Raw genomic sequence first — 18,361 nt, 5'->3', positions numbered from 1 at the left:
GTTTTGCAGGAATAGTATTCTAGCAGTAGATAGCTTATTGATTAACACTAAAAGGAAGGGAGAGGCCTGAGAAAGTGGAAAATGGACTAACTGAGCTAGCAGGTTTTTCTTATGCCTGTGTTCCTTGGAACTCTTTTAATGGTATATGCAAACTTTTATCTTGTTTTGGTTTTGCTTTGTATGTAAAAGTAAAAATATTTGAGAGGTTAACTAGAAGTTATCATTCAGACCAACTCAATACTGTTCAATGACAAAATTTAGGCTTCAGGAGGGATTTAACCTGAAAGGACTTGATCAGACTGTTTGTATAATTAGAAAATATAAAATATTGAGTTTCTAATGAAAATACTGCTTCTGATCCCAGAGAAAATAGTTTCATTAACTTTTCATTCTGGTAGGTGAAACTATCATTAAGATATGATACATAAATCAGAGTTGGTATCTGAGCCTGATATACTGAATAACTCAAATTAATTTTGGATAGTAATCATGTTTTGCTTGGGTTTTTTAGTATGTGAGGCCTGTGTGTAATGAATTTGTGATTGTTTATAGTATCCTGTAAATTAATTACTCTCTTGAAACTGAAATGCTTGAGGTTTTGGTGTTCTGCCCCCCTCCTCCCCTTCTTAACTGAGGGCACTATTTCCGAATAATTCTGTGTAGAAAAGCATCTGACATGGTATTATTTTTAGGGTGCATTATTTAATGAGTAATCTAGGTCAATACTCTAAGTGCTTCTTGACATTCTTCAGCTTTTCCAGGGGAAAATGAATTATCCAACCTGTAGAAAGAATTTGTTGATTCTGGGTCCTGTATGTATTAACGAGCAAACCAGAAAGGAATTTAAAATACACTGAGTTACAGAAGTATTATATTTTTTTATTAGTATTTCTAAACTACAAAACTAATTTACTATCCAGGCTTTTTGTCTGGACAGCTTGATTAAAATAATAAATATAACGTCTGGCAAGCTCTGTGTTCTGTATCAGCATCTGACTCAACAATGCTTAAAAATTAACTTTGCTTTGAGGCCTATTTCAGAGACATTGATTTCAAAAGCGCTTTCTTTGCTACAATTTAGGGCTGCAGACTGAATTCCTAGAGTGTTATCTGTCAGATGCTAATTGGCTAAAAATGTGAGCCTTCTTTTTTCCATGCTAATTCTCATTAATAACAACGTAGAGGTATAAAATATGTGGCTAAAATCCCACCATTTCTTTTTTTGTATGTAGACTGCACTTTTTTCAAGTATTAAGCATTTTTGTTTATACTTTCATGTGCCAAAGAAGGGAAGGAAATTTCTACTTAACTTCTTGAGCTCTCTTGATAAGGCCAAACTTGCATGAAAAAAATACTTTGTGCAAGTCAAACAGAATTGCTTCAAGGCAGGAGGGAGGAAACACTTTAAAATGTGCAAGGACATGTAACGCTTCCCGACTGCAGATCAAGGAAGTACAGTAACATGCTGGGGAAAAGTCTCTTTTATCTGAAGAACTGTGAATGTATGGGATGCCAGCTTTTTCTTAATGCGGTGAGTAGTTTTTGCAGCCTTTGGAAAGGTGAGTAGCCAGGTTGACAGGCTGCCCACTGTATAGGAAAGAAGTGTCAGTAAACAGACTTCAGTGGTCATGTGAAGTGATGGCACGTGAGCGAGGTGAGGTTATTGCGGTTTCAAGGTGTTACACAGGATAGCAAGAGCCTATGTCTTGCTTTTGAAAAGGAAGCAGGGATATAAACTAATGAATGCTGAATGTCAGAGCTATGAATATTAATGTGCTATTGAAGGTCATTTTTCAGAAGATACTTGGAGGAAAAGCCTGCTTCATGAGTCTGCTTATCAGCTTTCTAAAAAGGGGGAGGGGAGGAAGAAAAATGTTGTAAACTCATTCAAACAAATATTTCTTTTGGTTGTTGGAACTTCATTGTATTTGCCTCTAAGGCTTTCCTTTTTACTAGCATGCATTATAATCCCTGAAGGATATATGCTTTAGGGCACAAGGAAGCAATTTCCCGTATGAGTGGCAATACCCAAACCCTGTAGTATAAATCGAATAGGACATACTGATTGATTGATTGTTGTAATCATACTTGAATGTATTGATTCTATGTTGCATTTAATATTCTGTATTGCATTTAATAAAAATTATATACAAAATATTAGTTGTGTTTAAAATCATCTAATATGTATCCAAATGTCATAATGGTATACACAGTAGGAAAAAAATAATAGAATAATGCTTTCAGTATATTTCTCTTTCAAGTATAACTTTTTAAGCACCTTGCATTAACAGATGAGGTTAAAATCATGCTTTCCATCAGACTGCTTATTTTCCTTTTTTGGGATATTTTCCCCTACAAGTATTTTTACTGCAAATGACATTTCAAAGTAAAAGTAATTTTCTTATAATTTTTATTTTAACTGTTATTTTAGTGCTAAATTGAACATTTACTTTCCTTGTGTGTAAATATATTATGTTAGAGAGAAGATTTCCATTTAAGTCTTGAGTTTTATAAAGGAAACAAATGGTAATGTGATGTTTTTATGCCAATACTAATGAAATAAAACATATTACTGTCATCTTTCTTGCTTGTATCATTCCTGGCATGTACACAACCCCCCTATAACATTAATTTATGCATGCTAGATATGTATATTTCAGTGCCTGAGAGTATTTCCTACTACTACTCTTGCATACAAATACACACATGTGCACACAGGAATGCCCTTTGTTGTAGTTCGGTTTTTTAAGGGTTTTACTTTGGGGCAAAACTTAAGCAGCATTTTTTAGTGGATTGTAGCACCATTACAGCAGTCACTTTTTTTTATTCTTCCTGATAAACCACTACCATTTAACAATCTTTTATGTGAATGCAGAGCTCATTAATGGGATCAGACGAAAAGTGTTTTTTATAATGGCTTTAATGGAGATCTCAGATTTACACAGTGCCTGAATAAGCAAGTGAAAACATCTTACAAAGAAAACCAGAGGACTGCTAAGTCATCTATTTGTTTTAGAGAGGCAGTGTGTTCTTAAGTGAATTCAGCAGTTCATGTAAAGGACTCTGTTTCTGCACAGTAACAGAGAACCCTGGAAAACTCTTGGGTGCTCCTGGTTTACGGACTTCACTGCAGCTCTAAGCCGCTCTTTGCTGAAGCAATTGTGCTCAGTTACTATTTAGTGAAGTGATTGAGCTGAGTTGAAACACGGCTAAGGAAAGGGTTGTCCTTTCTGCCTAGCATCACTGACATGCACAGTCAGTAGTTTCTGCCAGGGCTGGGGTGACAGGTCAGTTCTGTAACCATAGTTTGGGGCTCTTTTGGCTTATTCTATGAGGTGGAAGCATCAGGGAGCAATTTAGTGAATGAGAATGTAGTCAGTTGTATGTAAGAAAGAGTGGCAGCTTTATGTAGCTCATACCCTTTATGGTGCTCAAATGTTGTATCCATCTGTACTCCATATATGCGTGTCTGTGTATTGCTACTTGTGATTTGAGGACATCAGAGCTTGGTCTAGCTACCTTATACATGTCAAAACCATCATAGTATCCAGTATCACTCTGTCCATGCCACGTGGCAGTGAGCATGGTTCCCAGTAAGTATCACTCACAGCCTGCACACAGAGGTGAAACAAAAAAAAAAAAACCCAAAGCAATAAATTACTAATTAACCACATGTTTTCATGAAGTATTAACACATTAATCCTCCTGCATAGTGCTTAATGTTACCAAATGAGTTGCTGTTACTGAATGAGTTAAAGCTGATATAATCTATGCAGTGCAGCAAAGTGCTGTTAGATGGTGTAAGTACAAATTAGAGTGAAGGGTAATTTATATCTTCTTGTGACCTTTTCTTGACATGTACCCTGACCATTCGATGTGTAATTTACCATACAGACTGGTTGCATTCATGGATGGAAAATGGAAACGTTGATGTGCAAGTTTAAGTAACTCTTGGATTAGTCATATGCTGTGGCAAATAACATCAAGGAAATAACAAATATGTTGCATGTATGAACTTTCTAACATGATCTAGACTTCCTCACACCCCTAAACGATCTTTTGCATCTGTTGATGTATATGAAACAAGTGACTTGATTAAAAAGACTTCATTTCACTTTTCAAACTGTTGAGGGGCAGTAATCACCAACCAAAAGAAGGTATTTATAGCTAGTGCGTTTTTTTCCTTTTAGAAGATGTGCAGACTGGTTTGATTTTGCTTGCTTAAATTGGTTGTCAAGAAACATATGTTAAAATGGCAGTTACCTTCTCAGCCAGAATCCTTAACTATGTAGTGATTTCTCCACTTCTCACAGATTTATGTTTGATTCATTATCAATTATGCAGTAGCTTTCACCCTGTATCTGGAATGTGGACTACTTTCTCCTGTGCTATTACTTTCTATTTTGGCCAGACACTGGGATGCATTCAGGAAACAATTTGCATTTGTTCCCCTGCTTTCTGAGATTGTAAATCAATGGTCTTCTGTGACCTTATTGATATTAGCAGCTCCTCCAAAATTTCGATCCTTGTTTCGTTCACAGAATGTGCTATTCATAGTCATAGGAGTGGTTCTTACAGGAGAAGCTGTATCTCATGCACTTTGTGCTACTCATGTAAGGATTAGGTCCATAAATAGCAGAACTGTTCTTCTTTCTCTTCATTTCAGTATCTATGCTACAGAAAAAGTGACATGTTCCTTATTAAAAAGAAAAATAAATCTAGGAAGTGGTGATGTAATGAAACCATCATTATGACCAGAGAACAGAAAGGATATTAGACTTCTAATACATATACTTTTGATTTTAAATACTTCATAATTTATGAATGGTTGTTACAGCCTTTACTATATGCCGTACAATCAGAAAGTCATAGAGAGCATAAGGAAAGCTGTACGAAATTAGAATACAGCCTTAATGTTTCTCCAACCCTCTATCTACTTTTCTGTAAAGTTAGCTGATTAGCTTTTTGATTTAAAATTAGAGTTATGAATTTTACTTTTAAGTGATTCTACTACTTTCGAACACAGATTTATCAACATGATTTTCCATCTTGTTAAATACTGATAAATTTTATGAAAGCTGCTGCTTGGTCTGTCTTACAGCAATGATGAAAACTCTTTACTGCCCAGAGGGAATGTGTGGATCTTTGCATGCTTCGGTGCCTCATTTAGGAGTTTCTTCATGGGTTTTCATTGCCTTTGGAAAGACAATAGATTTTTAGACTGATAAAATAGATTGGAAGTTTCATAAAATGAATAGGGAGAACTGTAATTGTTGCTAGTCCTAAAGCTGATACAGGGCTTATTTGGGACTAAGTTCTGGGCTGAATGTAGGGTGGCAAAGATCTTCCTAAGTATGTGCAAATCTCTTATTTTAATGCTTTTGTAGAAGAAAATGATCAGTCAGTAGCTTGGGAGTAGAGAGAACAAGGAGAGGGTAAAGGTCTCAGGGCTTATTAAGTTAGGTGACACTACTAACTGATGGTAAGGAAGCTGAAGTTCACAGGTGGTACAAGTCAAACCTGTGAAACCTGATTTGTAAAGGTCTACGTTCACACATTAAATCCTCGAAGATGTAAAGTCTTTGCCTCTCCTCACATGAAAAAAAGGATGTGGTAGAGGAGGTGGAAAGGCTTTTTGAAGTGAGTTGTTTTTTGGTTGGTTTGTTTTTGTTTTTTTTTTTTTCCTTTTACTGGAGCATGAGACAGGATGGGAGTGGCTGGAAACAATTCGGTCAGGCTGGTGAGATGCCTGGTGGCACTTACATGAATCAATACCTTCATGGATGATTAAAACTCTTCCTTTGCAGGCATTCAGCTTCAACTTAAATAGACTAGTGGGAAGAGGTGCTACCATCAGGCTTGAAGTACTTATTGGGGGCAGACAGATGGTGGCCAAGTGTAATTGCATGGTAACTCTAAGGGGAAAACATGGCTTTGTCTTCTCCTCACAGTAGCTCAAGATTTTGGGACTTGCAGTGTCTGGAATAAAAGGGAGATGGCCCTAAAACGAAGTAACAAAATCAATGTAAAGGCTGGGAGCCAGCTATGGAAAGAGAGATTAGAGGTTATTCAGAAAAATGTGTAGTGAAAAAGCTCAGGGTCATATTCCTAGCACCGTGAGACCATGCATTAACACAGCTTTATGAACTTAGCTGCCAACTGAATACAGCACCAAGCCCCCGTTCCTGAAGGTTAGAAATAAATATGGAGTAAGAGGTGTCTGAAATGCTCTCCCCTCATATGTTTCTTTTATTAGGTGAAAAGTACAATGTGTTAATCTATGCATATATATGAATCCTTTATGATACAGTTTTTCCTCTCATCATATGGGACCACCTGAGAAGATGAACAGAGCCCAGATCTGAGGCTCTTCTGGAGAAACAAGTACCTCACTTTCATTTCTCTCCTTTACTATTCCAGTACCCATCTACTATTCATTGTTTCTTCATTTGAGTTTGACTCTCATATTGACAGCTATTATTTTACCATGCATCTGACATTTCCACCAGTTCCACATATCACAGAAGGAGCACAATAGCTTGAAAAATTGTCAGCCATGACTCAGAGAACATCATGACAAAGAAAAGACCTGAAATAATTTATTTTCAGAACAGTGTGGCCTACTAAGTATGGCCTTGAGTGTGACCCATGTCCTCAGGCTAGAAATTCCTTTTGCGTGTTACTTACTCATCTGAATGATACTGATACTAGTTATTCCATAAAATGCTTTGAGTTGTGCTGGTAAGAAGTGCTCTTTCAAAGCAAAGATTCATTACTATTCTCTTTTATGCTGCATGATTTTCAAAGAGCTGCTGCAAACAAAGGAGTTATTAAGGCTTCTCAAGAAATGATGTAAGAATCTATTATTAATTTAGTCCCCCATATCAGACTAGACTTCCGCTACATTAAGAAAGGGAATTCTAACCATGGTTACTTCATTTTAAAATGAGACTTGCTTCATTCTGGGAATCTTGTTTCCTTAACACAGCCTTTTTTTGAGTTAGTACTGTGATTTAAAAGATTCTGGACAGCAAACAAGCCCCATTTATTATTGCCTGATTTATTATTGGAGAGGAAATATGGAAGAGATATTTTTGAAGCTTTTTGGAAGGCTAGAGTTGTCAAACTAAGCAGTTTTGTTATAAAACTGGTGAGACAGGACCTCTAACGTTTTCTTTTCTGAGATGGCCAGCATTAGCAGCAGAAAACCACCCATTTTAGTGAAGCAATTTCCGGAAGTGTACAGTTCATTGAACTCCTGGCATTTAAGATCACCAGCTGGCCTTTTAGTTAGTGTCTTGAGAAAACTTTCAGGGGTTATGAGAGCTGGCTATTCCCCTTTACACTTAGAAGGTCATCTTGTGCTAAACTCTGGACTTACAGCCTGGGAAGCAAAAAAAGTCAGACTGACTCAAAAGGGGAGGTGTACTTATCTCTTTGGCCTGCTGTGTGGGCCTGGTGAAAACCTGTGGCATGTTTGCACAGGCAACACCTTCAACAGAAGAACTGAGAAGATGTGAGTCCAGGTTCCCCTTTAATCCAAGGTTTAGAGTAATTTTCTGAAAAAATAATTTTTTGTTTAAATCCAGAAAAGTAGAAGAAGAGTTTGAATCTTGACATCCCACGTACTTCATGAAAAATTCTCTGCATGGGTACACAGAATAAGAGTATTAGAAGGATAGGATATGTCCTAGTTCCTCTTCCTTTTTACAAAAATAATGTTATTTGCTTGTTATATACACAGAACAGAGTTCCTGGGTGTAAGTCCTGAGAAGAGATGTATCTGCAGAGGGAAGAATTATCCCTACAAATGTGTGTGGTTTTTTGTTTGTTTTCTATTTTTTTGAGGGCTATGAATTTCATCAGTACTAGTGGTCACTTAAAGCAGTAAGCCACTTATGCTGTTTTGTGTCTCCTGTTAATAGTACCTAAACTTTTCCATGCAGTGAGAAGGTTGTGTTCTTTACTTAGGCTTGTGAATCTCAGTGAACAGTGAAGAATCTAAAAGTAAGGCCTTGTATTGGCCTGAGCTGATAACTAAGTTGGCCTCTAAGTGCCTTTGGTCTTGGAACTGGTGACTGGGTCATTCAGGGAAGCAGAACATGAAGATATAAGAAAGCATACGAAAGACATGGACCTGCTGGACTGGGTCCAGAGGAGGACCACAAGAGTGATCAGAAGGCTCGAGCACCTCCACTACGAGGACGGGCTGAGAGAGTTGGTGTTGTTTAGCCTGGCAAAGAGAAGGCTCTGGGGAGACCTTATAGCAGCCTTCCAGTACTTAAAGGGGGCCTTCAAGAAAGGTGGGGAGGGACTCTTTATCAGGGAATGTAGTGATAGGACGAGGGGTAATGGTTTTAAACTGAAAGAGGGTAGACTTAGATTAGATATTAGGAAGAAATTCTTTACTGTGAGGATGGTGAGACACTGGAACAGGTTGCCCAGAGAAGCTGTGGATGCCCCATCCCTGGAAGTGTTCAAGGCCAGGCTGGATGGGGCTTTGAGCAACCTGGTCTAGTGGAAGGTGTTCCTGCCCCTGGCAGAACTAGATGATCTTTAAGGTCGCTTCCAACCCAAACCAGTCTATGATACCGAGCTAGAAAGTAAAATGGTTAAGTGGAAGGTTCTGCATAGGTAAAGTCAAAGACACTGCAATGAAGGTTGCAGTCAAGGCAAAGTAACTCATGGACAGCTCCAAATGACATGTGATAGAAGAGAAGAGTGTCTAATCTTGAGGGAGAGGTCAGGCTCAGCATAATACTGAGAGTTGTAATAAAACAATTGCTTGATTTCTTTTCTTCTTTTTTTTTCTTTTTTTTTTTTTCGCCCTCTTCCCCATAAAGGAAATTTAAACTTACAGCTAATAAGGATGCCATTAAAGACATCAAGAATAACCTCTTTTGAGCACAAAAGCTTTTATCTTACAGTATTGCTGTCCTCACTCCTGGCCTTTTTTAAGACTTTAAATACTGTCTTTTGGACTGTACCGTGCTGTATTACAAGTAAGCATGCACTGCTTGTTAAGTACATGGCTCTTGAACAATTTGTTCTCACCAAACTTTGTCTGTTGCTTTTGCACTTCACCTGAACACATATATCTCTTTGAATTTGCATTAATTTTGTTTAATTGCACTTGGGGGGCTAGTAAAGTCATGCAATAATTAATAAACTTTATTCATTAGAGGAAGCTTCAAAATTACAAAAAAAATAAAAAGAAGAAAAACATAAGTGGAAGACATCTCATTTCACAGTCAGTGGTCTATTAAACTTTGCAGTGCAGGCAAAAGCATTCCCAAAATAATAACTCTGCTCATGTCATTGCACAGTATGTCTTCTACACATACCAGCTTTAGATTACTTTGATATTTGCCCAACAAGTCTTCCAATTTCTTTTCAATGATATCTGAATTATTTAAGGCTTCAATTTTTTTTCTTTTAGAGACCGGGAACTTAGGAATGTGCTGGCAGTGTGACCCTGACCATTAACATATAAATAATGTAAGCTGCTCTATACTTTGAGAGAGATGATTGGCTCTGTAAAGACATTTGGACAAATGTGTTCACTATTTAATCCTCATCCACACAAAAACTAATCATAGTAGAAACAGCCTATGAAAGATAAACTAATAAATCTTTGCAAGAACTATGGACGCCTACAATATTTGTTTTGAAAAAGTAGTGAATAAGGATATGTATTAGTGAGCAAAATATTGATTGATAAACCTGTCATTTCCAAGGGCTGAAAAAGTATGGCTCTTAGACTTATTGATGCAGAGATGACAGTCATTTTTATTTTAGTAACAAATCATAGTATGACAGATACAAAGGTATTAGGTGATAAATCATGAGATAGGAGGATTCAAGTAGCAACTTTGAGAAAATAGTCCATTTATAGAATAACATTTACATTTAATTTATATTTTAAATAGAAGAAGTATCTCTGAAGCTGGATACTTATGTCTGAAAGGTATTCCCATTCTAAATTAGTAAGGGAAAGAATGTCGGGGTCTTAAGCCACAGCATATTTCAGTGACCTAATTGTGAGGAAAGAGTAGGGCACTTCTTATGTGACATTTCTACTTAGGGAAAATGGATTTTATGTTCTGGTTCCTTAAATTAATTATTCAAAATGCTGAAACAACTAAAATTGGTTTATCTGTTCATTGACTTAGAAGTGGCATGACCTAGAATGTGTAAAGCCAGGCCATTTGGGGTCCATTTGCAGATCTCCAGTGATCTGCTTTGTGACCTTGTCTTGCCTTGGCTTCCTTTTTTCTTCAACCTTCTTTCTGCCTTATTTAGGGGTTACTCTCCAGTGCAGATGCTATTCTCTGTTCTCATCAACAGTTTCTGTCTACACTGTTCTTTAAAGGCAGCTAAATCCACCATCTAGGTGAAACACTTCTGTACATTAAAATCCTTCAAAAACCATTTCAGGTTTTGTTGGAAGATGCATTCTCACATATCCTTTGGGTTAGTACGTTGTCAGATCTTCCAGGGTAGGTACATTGGCAGTCTCTGTGTTGTATGTGAGAAACCAGCTCGTGTGGGCTCACACAGAAGATAAGGAAATTTAGAACTAAATTAGTAAAAAATCAGGGGTATGGTCACTTTGGAAGTCACTATTACAAAATTATGCACACCTAACTGTAGTGCTTACCGCAAGATCCTACAGTAATACTAATGTATTACGAATAGTGAATAACAGTATTGAGGCAGTGTTATCTAGTAGGTATTCTCTCAAGTGATGCTTGCTTTTAAACTAGATGTAGTTCTACTGATCCTTCTGTCAAAATCTAAAAGAAGCAGCTGCAAAGAAGTGGGAGTTGGGAGCAAGATCTCATTAGTTCCTGGTTGGTAGTGAAGCTCGGTAGCTCTTTATTGCAATTTTTTTGAGAAACTGTATATGAAATTTTCATTCTTCAAAATACAAAATGTCGGGATTGGGAAAAAAATCAGTCTGAGAAATTTCTGTGACATCTGATTAGATCCAGCTTCTTGAGGGAACTGAAGTTTTTCTCTTAAGGTCTCATACAGTTATAAAAGTCTTTTCTGCTCAATCAGCAGATCATATTTGTCTCCAAACTGGCCAGAAACTGAGTAATGAACATGCAATATTTTTAAACAAACTTTTAAATTGCTTTGTTCTGTGTGTAATTCCTAGTGTATCAGAGAACTAATGCAATACTTCACCGTTGAATAACAATCTGGGAGTTACATTCAGTGTTTGGAGAGATCAAAACATGTTAGCATAGTGGACATAAGAATACCACCTGACAGTAACAGCTTGAGGTAGTCTGTTCTTAGAGGATACTGGAATAAAGAAAGTGATCAGCTGCTGTGGGAAATGTGCATCAAGCAGCAGCAAATAGTACAACTTAAAATTGGGACCTTGCTTTGACCACAAACTCTGAACATGTGATGCACAGCATTGATGAGTTCTTCTGTATTTGCCTGTTAATTTCTTCATGATGTTTGTCAGGCTTGTCACTATGTTCACTATGTAGTCTGAAGAAAGTTGAGCAGTCCTGATTGCCTAGACACATGCATGTGGTAAAGGGTGAAAAACGCATTTGGAGGAGAAGGGGCTTTGCTATGTACCCTGAATGTACCCATTTACCTTGTTTGTGGTCCTGCTGGCCTTGGATAATGAATGAAAAATGAATTTTCATCATTAAGGTTTACAGTTCACCTTTGAACATTCATACACAACTTATAGTCTTTGGATGCTCAACTGTAATTCCTGCTGAGACATCATGGTCCTTCTTCCCTGCAGCAAGGAGAGAGAACTTGAATTTAAAACATGGAATGTATTTGTCTCTATATGTTAAACAGATATAATATGAATTTCACTGTATGCTCTCATCTAGCTTCTATTCTCTCAACTGGAACTAAAATTTAATGAGGAGATCAATGCTTTTTGTATCTGACAGTCTTAGTACACAGTCTTAAGCTGCTTCACTCTCAGACACAACTGACCTCTTGTCACAGAGGATGGGGAGTAGCCCAAGGTTTGCTTTTTCAGAAAACAAGCATATGAATAACTCTTTGACATTTTTACATGAAGCCTGGTTCAAGGTGATACCAGAAGTATTGGAGAAACTGGAATTAATGGACAGAACTGTGGTGCTCATCTGAATTGGTGACTGTTTAAGGCAAAGAGGAGTAAGACTTCCTCTGGGGCCCTGGGCACTCATGCTCATTTCTTCCTAAGATTGCTGATACAGCATCTGGTAGCTTGCTCAGACAGTTTGTGACTCGTATGCTTGCTGATAAAAGAGAAAGGTGAGGAGACCACCCTATGGTCCTCAGTCTCTACTGTGAGATTCACCTTCCCTCAGTGTATGCTTCCATATCACTAGAGACCCTGTCTGTCACAGTTATTAAAAAGGTCATGACAGCACCTGAGGTCAGTCTCACATTTATTGTATGAATATGAAATAGAAATTGAAGGGGAGATGATGTGAATCATTGTGCTTGCTTATTCTCTGGGACCTGAAATTGGTGCGAGGAACTGAGAATCCCCTCAAACGTGCTGAGCAGTATGCAAGCAGCATTTATATCCGATACGTTAACGGAGCAGGAAGGCATCATGCTTCTTGCAAGCAATAACACGCTTTTGTTCTCTTGCCAGCACAGAGGTGTCTAGTGCCATCTGAGATGCTCTAGGACATCTAGATGTAGCAGGCAGATATAATGTAGGATCTGCAGGAGAGCTGTTGACTTCAGAAGTTGGCAGGGGAAGGCTGGCTATGGTATCTTGGTGCATCTCGGATGACGCTCCATGCCTATGTATGGCAAATGACTCAAGGCTTGATTGCCTTGTGTATCACAGGGTTTCTGAGGTTTATGAAGTTTAAGGCAAGACCTGTGGTGGCCAGATGTAATATCAAATAAGTATCTAAAAGCATTGTGATCCTGCAAACAATGTATCTTGTGCACATAGGAATGCTTTAATTAATTAAATTAGTATTCTCTATACAGAAGAGGATTTGAGCACATTTACTTAATTAGTCATGTACCTTTCCTTTGTCTATACTAATTGTGAAATAAAGATAGCAGGTATCAAGAATCTGAATCTGTGATGTTGGCCCCTTACCTGGATTTCTGTTATTTAGATAATATCAGTCTTATATTGAATTTTACATTTATCTTGTGTCCACAGTCAGAGATTTCTTTAATAGAAAACTTTGCTGTTAATTATAGCAATATCTGTCCCAATCTCCATCCTTTTTGTTTCCAAGCCACTTGATATTTTAATTTTGATTTAGGTATTAGATACTTGTACGTGTTCTAGATGAATTTATCAAGATAATAAACCAAACATGTTTTCACTTTGTAGTTTTCTCTGTTCAGAATTTGCAAACAGGCAAAACTTTCCAATCAGAATAAGTTAGCCTTTGATTCTTAAACTGTTCTCTTTTTTTTTTTTTAATGTAAAATTTTTATTTTCTCTAATTCTCATTATAATCCCATCAACTGACATTTATTAAAAGTATGGTGGCAAATCTCTAAAACACTTAAGATTTCCAACTGGTAATAAAGCATGAGAATTTAAAAATGAGTGACCTGATTTACTTGCAGGACAAAAACTAATTTCATGGTAATACTGGCTCTTAATCAAAGGGATATGCTGAGAGTGATCTGGTTTGGGGTTTGTATTAAAAATAATAGTAAAACCTTGAGCAGTCACTAAATAGTCTCTAGTATTCCTCTCAGAATTTTTAGTTAACCTTCAAACTCAGTTAGCATCTCTAAAAAGAACTGTGCTACATATTCATTTATACATACAGAAGTAACATTACTTTTTTATTTTATTAATATAGGCACAGTGACCTCTATAATGGCTAGCAAAATCGGTTTTTCACTTCAATTGCTTGTGAAAATGTGAAAAAAAAAAAAAGTTACAATTATTTCAGACCTGTTTTCATGCTTCCTAAATATGAACTGACACAAACAAGTTTGACGTATTTTTCTTTTTTCTTTTTTTTTTTTTTTTTTTTTTTTGTGGTGAAAAAATAGAGACCAGGATTAGTTTACATTTGACAACTAATTAGGCAAAATTAGTAAAGACTGCATTTTTTGCATTATCATTACTTCTTTGGGATGACTTATAGGGAAAAAAACCAGACTGACATTGGCAGCTGCATTTGTGATATTATAAACATTTCATCTGGTTCTCAAAATTGGAATTTATTTCAATTTCCAAAAGACTATCCATTTCCAAAACTGCAAAGATTTTTTTTTTTTTAATTTGCCTTTGTGACACAGTATTGGGAATATAACTAGATAAGTTATGAAGAAGAAACAAATTCTTATAATTATAAATAAGGCTGATTGAATATAGTGTTTCATTTATTTGAATAAAGTTCATTATCTCTTCTGAGATGTATATTTAACTAGCATTTCATATATGGAAGTTGGAGTTTTCACAAGAGAGTGAATACATTTTCAGAAGGTATTTTTGTTGGGATTGCAGCATATTAAGACTGAGCTGTAGCTGAATAGCACTGATTTCGTATTCAAAATATTAGAAAATTATTTGTATTAATAGCAAATGCTATATGTGTTGCTTCCCAAATTTCAGCAAAGATCGACATTTAAAAGAACTTCAAATATATGCAACAAGAGCATGTAGAACTAAGATGCTAAAAACAACCACAGTGTGAAAACTAAGACATATTTTAGCTTAGTTAATGCTGTGAAAAGGTTATTATGAAAAGGTATTATGAAATCTTAAAAAGAGTAGTACTAGATAATTCTTAAATGTAGAGTTAGCATTGCTATTTTTATTATTATCTTTCAAAAGTTTATCCCTAAGCAGGATTATTAAATCTCCTTCAAAAAGCTTCAGGAAGAACTGCTGTTCCTCCAAACTCTCTCATAACCTATTGCTCTCGCGTGTCTGAGGGCAGTAAGACAGCACTAGCAAAACCTGTCATTTCTTCCCTTAGTTCCTGGTGGGTGAATACTAATTGTGCTCAGGAAAAATGTTGGTTTTCTCAGCCGTGAGTAATCAGAGCAGGAAGGAGAAAAGGGGAGGTTGCATATTCTGTTGTCCTAAGAGCACAATGATCCTATACAAGCTATGGGTGCATGTTCATGGCATCCGTATATATAGGCTTATTGTGCTCTTAGCATTATTTCAAGGAAAGGGACATTAAGGCCATTTAAGAACTCTTGGAGTTTATGTAACCAAGAACATTACTCTCTTGCCTCTGCTTAATGAGAAATTTCTGAATGTTAGGTACGATGGATCTTTAAAAAGTTATTTGCCTCACCCCACCCTATATTGCAAGTGACATACAAACCCAAATCCACTCAGTGATCACTTCTCTGCTAATTTTTATGTAAGCAGAAGATACTATTTTTATATCTAGTAAGTTTGTTAAAAAGGCTGTTTTAAGATTTCTTACACTTGTAAGTTAACAAATAGATTATTTTTTTGTCAGTTCATAAGAAGTCATTCTGTACTGTAATTTTGAAGAGGACTAATAGTGCATTTTTTAGACATGAAGAAACTTAATGTTTGCTCTAAGTGCAGAATAAACCGAGAAATCTAAAATATGGAGCCAAGACAAGGGTTTCTGCAATGAAAAGAGTGCACAGCTTCACAGTGGAAGCAGTACTCTTGCTGTGGTAAGGCTTTACAATGCCCGTGTAATCCTAGAATAATCAGAAATACATCTAATAACTTAAATGTGGGATCAAATCTCCACTTTATATTCAGAGTATAGGGAGGCAAGATTCCATTGGAGATCAAGATTCTCAAAGCATGTGTTTTGAAATTAAGATAGATTTACAAAGTAAGCATAATATCTTTGTTGTTCTTTGGCTTCGCTTATATATTTTAAAATTTTAGTTCCACTTAAGGTAATCAATTAAATAAAGTTAAAGCTTAAACAAAAGACAATGAGAAAGTGACACAGCCAATTCTTCCTCTTGCACACAAAAAAGCCTTTGAGAAGTTAGAATAAAATCCAGAGGTCCCCCCATACTTTTAAAATTTCCTTTATGAAATCAGTCATCCTTTGAATTCAATGACTGGTTTTTGCAGTGATCTGTGTAAAGTGTGAACGAAGACTGTAGGCTTTGAACTCCTGAATGTTTGAAGTCCATTGTGATGCATGCTAACGATTCTTTACCAGCCTCAACAGCCATGCTGATTTTACTGTTGGTATAGAGGGTTTATGACGCCGCTGATCAGCACTGTATCTACCCAGATTTTATTTTTAAACGTATGTGGATATTATTATGCAACTTTATTTTCTTCATTGGACTGGGGACAAGCTGATCCCCTTACGGTAATCTCGGTTATCTGGTCAGATGAAGTTTTAAACCCAGAGTGGGGAAAGAACAGGAGTGGATTTCCACAGCCTGTAGCCACTGATGCTGTGGTCCAGCACAGAGGTGGGCAGCTGGTGCTGGAGAAAGAGCTCCTGCAGCAGCAAGCAAAGGCTGTGAGGGGGTCTGCAATCCACCTCAGAGCCATGCAACTGTCCCGCAGTGTTTGCTTCTCAAGCAGTCGTTTGCTTTTTCACCACAGCAAAAGGCAACAGACTGGATTCAAATGTCCCGTGGGCTGGATGGGTTTATAGACTGCTACCAAAGATCAGTCTGAAGGAGCCATTGTGACAGGAGGGAGATGCTGGGCTTAGCAGTGCTTCAGTCACAGCCATTGTTCTGCAACTGTAACTTTGTTCCTGTACAAAATGAATGCTTTATTAATTTGTTAAAACAGATTCAGAAGTACTCTGAGACATCAGCAGCCCTGTATTAAATGTCCTTGGAAGGCCAAAAATTTGATTTAAGTCTTTTTCCTTTTTCTACAGGTATTTTCCTTTCAATAGACAGGTTGTCTCTGTGTCTGAAGGTCTATCACATCACGCTTGCAGTATATCAGGTTAACACATGATTTCATTTAGTAATTCTAAAGATTATTTCAGGAGCAGTGTGTTGAAGAAATTCATTGGCAAATGGTTGAGAAATACCACTGAAGTTATTCCAGTCACTGCTCTTTCCGCTACTATTTCTTATCTAAGGAGTGGATTTCAGTATTACATCTGACATGTTAGCATGCAGAGTGCTGTCTCTAACCACATGTTTTAGGTGTCTACATTAGCAATGGATGTGTGTGAATAGTAAATTATTCTATTCATTTATTATTCCTGATGACTAGTAAATTATTTTAATGACATTGACTATCCTATTCATGCATTACTTGAAAGTGATTGGAAGCGAATTGCTGTCAAAAAGGCTTTGCAGCTGCAAAAAATTACACTTCTACTTTTATTGTATTTCCTCTACCCCCAAATAGAATATACTATTTCTATCTTTCCACTCAATTCAGCCAGCTGTCACTCACACATCCGCAGACAATTACAATGTACTTACATCATATCCCAGCTGCCTGTGATAGACTATTGTTTTGTAGTCCAGTGTGTACAGGATAATCTCTGAATATCCATCTCCCACTGGAAACTATTCTTTCATTGGCCATACTCTTTTTCAGCTGAATGATCTATGATGTTCTGGTCAGGTTCCCAGCATGTCTTAATCTAAGAAGAGTTTTGCATGATCTCTGTAACACAGGGCTGTCTGAAATGAACATCTCACTAATATTTCCAATGATTTTGTTTCAAAAGTGAATTAGAAATAGTTTGATTTACTTTGTAGAGCTTCTAGCATCTCAGATCAATAATGTATTTTGTAATGAGCATATTATGTCAGTTGTATAATTACAGATTGAAAACAAAATCGTTGCTTTTCATATCAAGTGGTCTGTGACAAATACCGTATAGAATGCTTTCTAAAAGGCACTTATTTTCGAAGAATACATTATTTTCATTTAGGGTCACTTGAACTGTGATATTATATCCTGGTCTATTTTAGTCATTAAGTGTCCATGTGTTTAGTATTTTTCTGAGTATCAAGAACAAGTCCTTAAAGGAATATGCAGAAGTAGGAAAAAAAACTATGGTCTGGGGACAGCTAAAGTCAGCTACTTCCATCTGTGTAACCCAGACTGAGTCGTACAAAATTTTATGCTTATTCTGATGTCTCCCCTTTCTTCTCTTAGTGATCAGATAGGAAGTAGAGCAATTTCAAATTTATTAATCACGTGTTCTGTTTACTCTGTAAAGCAACAAAAAAGATGACCCTTGGTGGGGGCTGGGGCCGGGGTGGGGTGGGGCGTGGGGAGTGGAAAGCAAACCTTATATTTTTCTTACAGAAATTCGGGTAGCCAAAAGATTATTGGCCATTTAACTGTTTATTTCAGACATAGTAGATACAGTATTACAGATTAAATCTAATTGAATGTGAAAGAAAACAGGGATTGAACTAGTAATTTTTAATAATG

General features: G+C 36.8%; 1 long non-coding RNA gene across 1 annotated transcript in view; it reads left to right on the top strand.

Annotated features, from left to right (window-relative positions):
* Positions 1-1,212: 1,212 nt before the first annotated feature.
* The window catches only part of LOC115343480, a 31,048-nt gene continuing 13,899 nt past the window's right edge, over positions 1,213-18,361 (top strand). The window contains exon 1 of the long non-coding RNA XR_003924132.1: positions 1,213-1,531. This is a non-coding gene — a long non-coding RNA (uncharacterized LOC115343480). The remainder of the gene's footprint in view (positions 1,532-18,361) is intronic.

Source organism: Aquila chrysaetos, chromosome 1 (genome assembly GCF_900496995.4).
Source record: "Aquila chrysaetos chrysaetos chromosome 1, bAquChr1.4, whole genome shotgun sequence".
NCBI lineage: Eukaryota > Metazoa > Chordata > Aves > Accipitriformes > Accipitridae > Aquila > Aquila chrysaetos.
The sequence above is the reverse complement of the archived record's forward strand: the minus strand, read 5'-3'. Positions and strand labels throughout refer to the sequence as shown.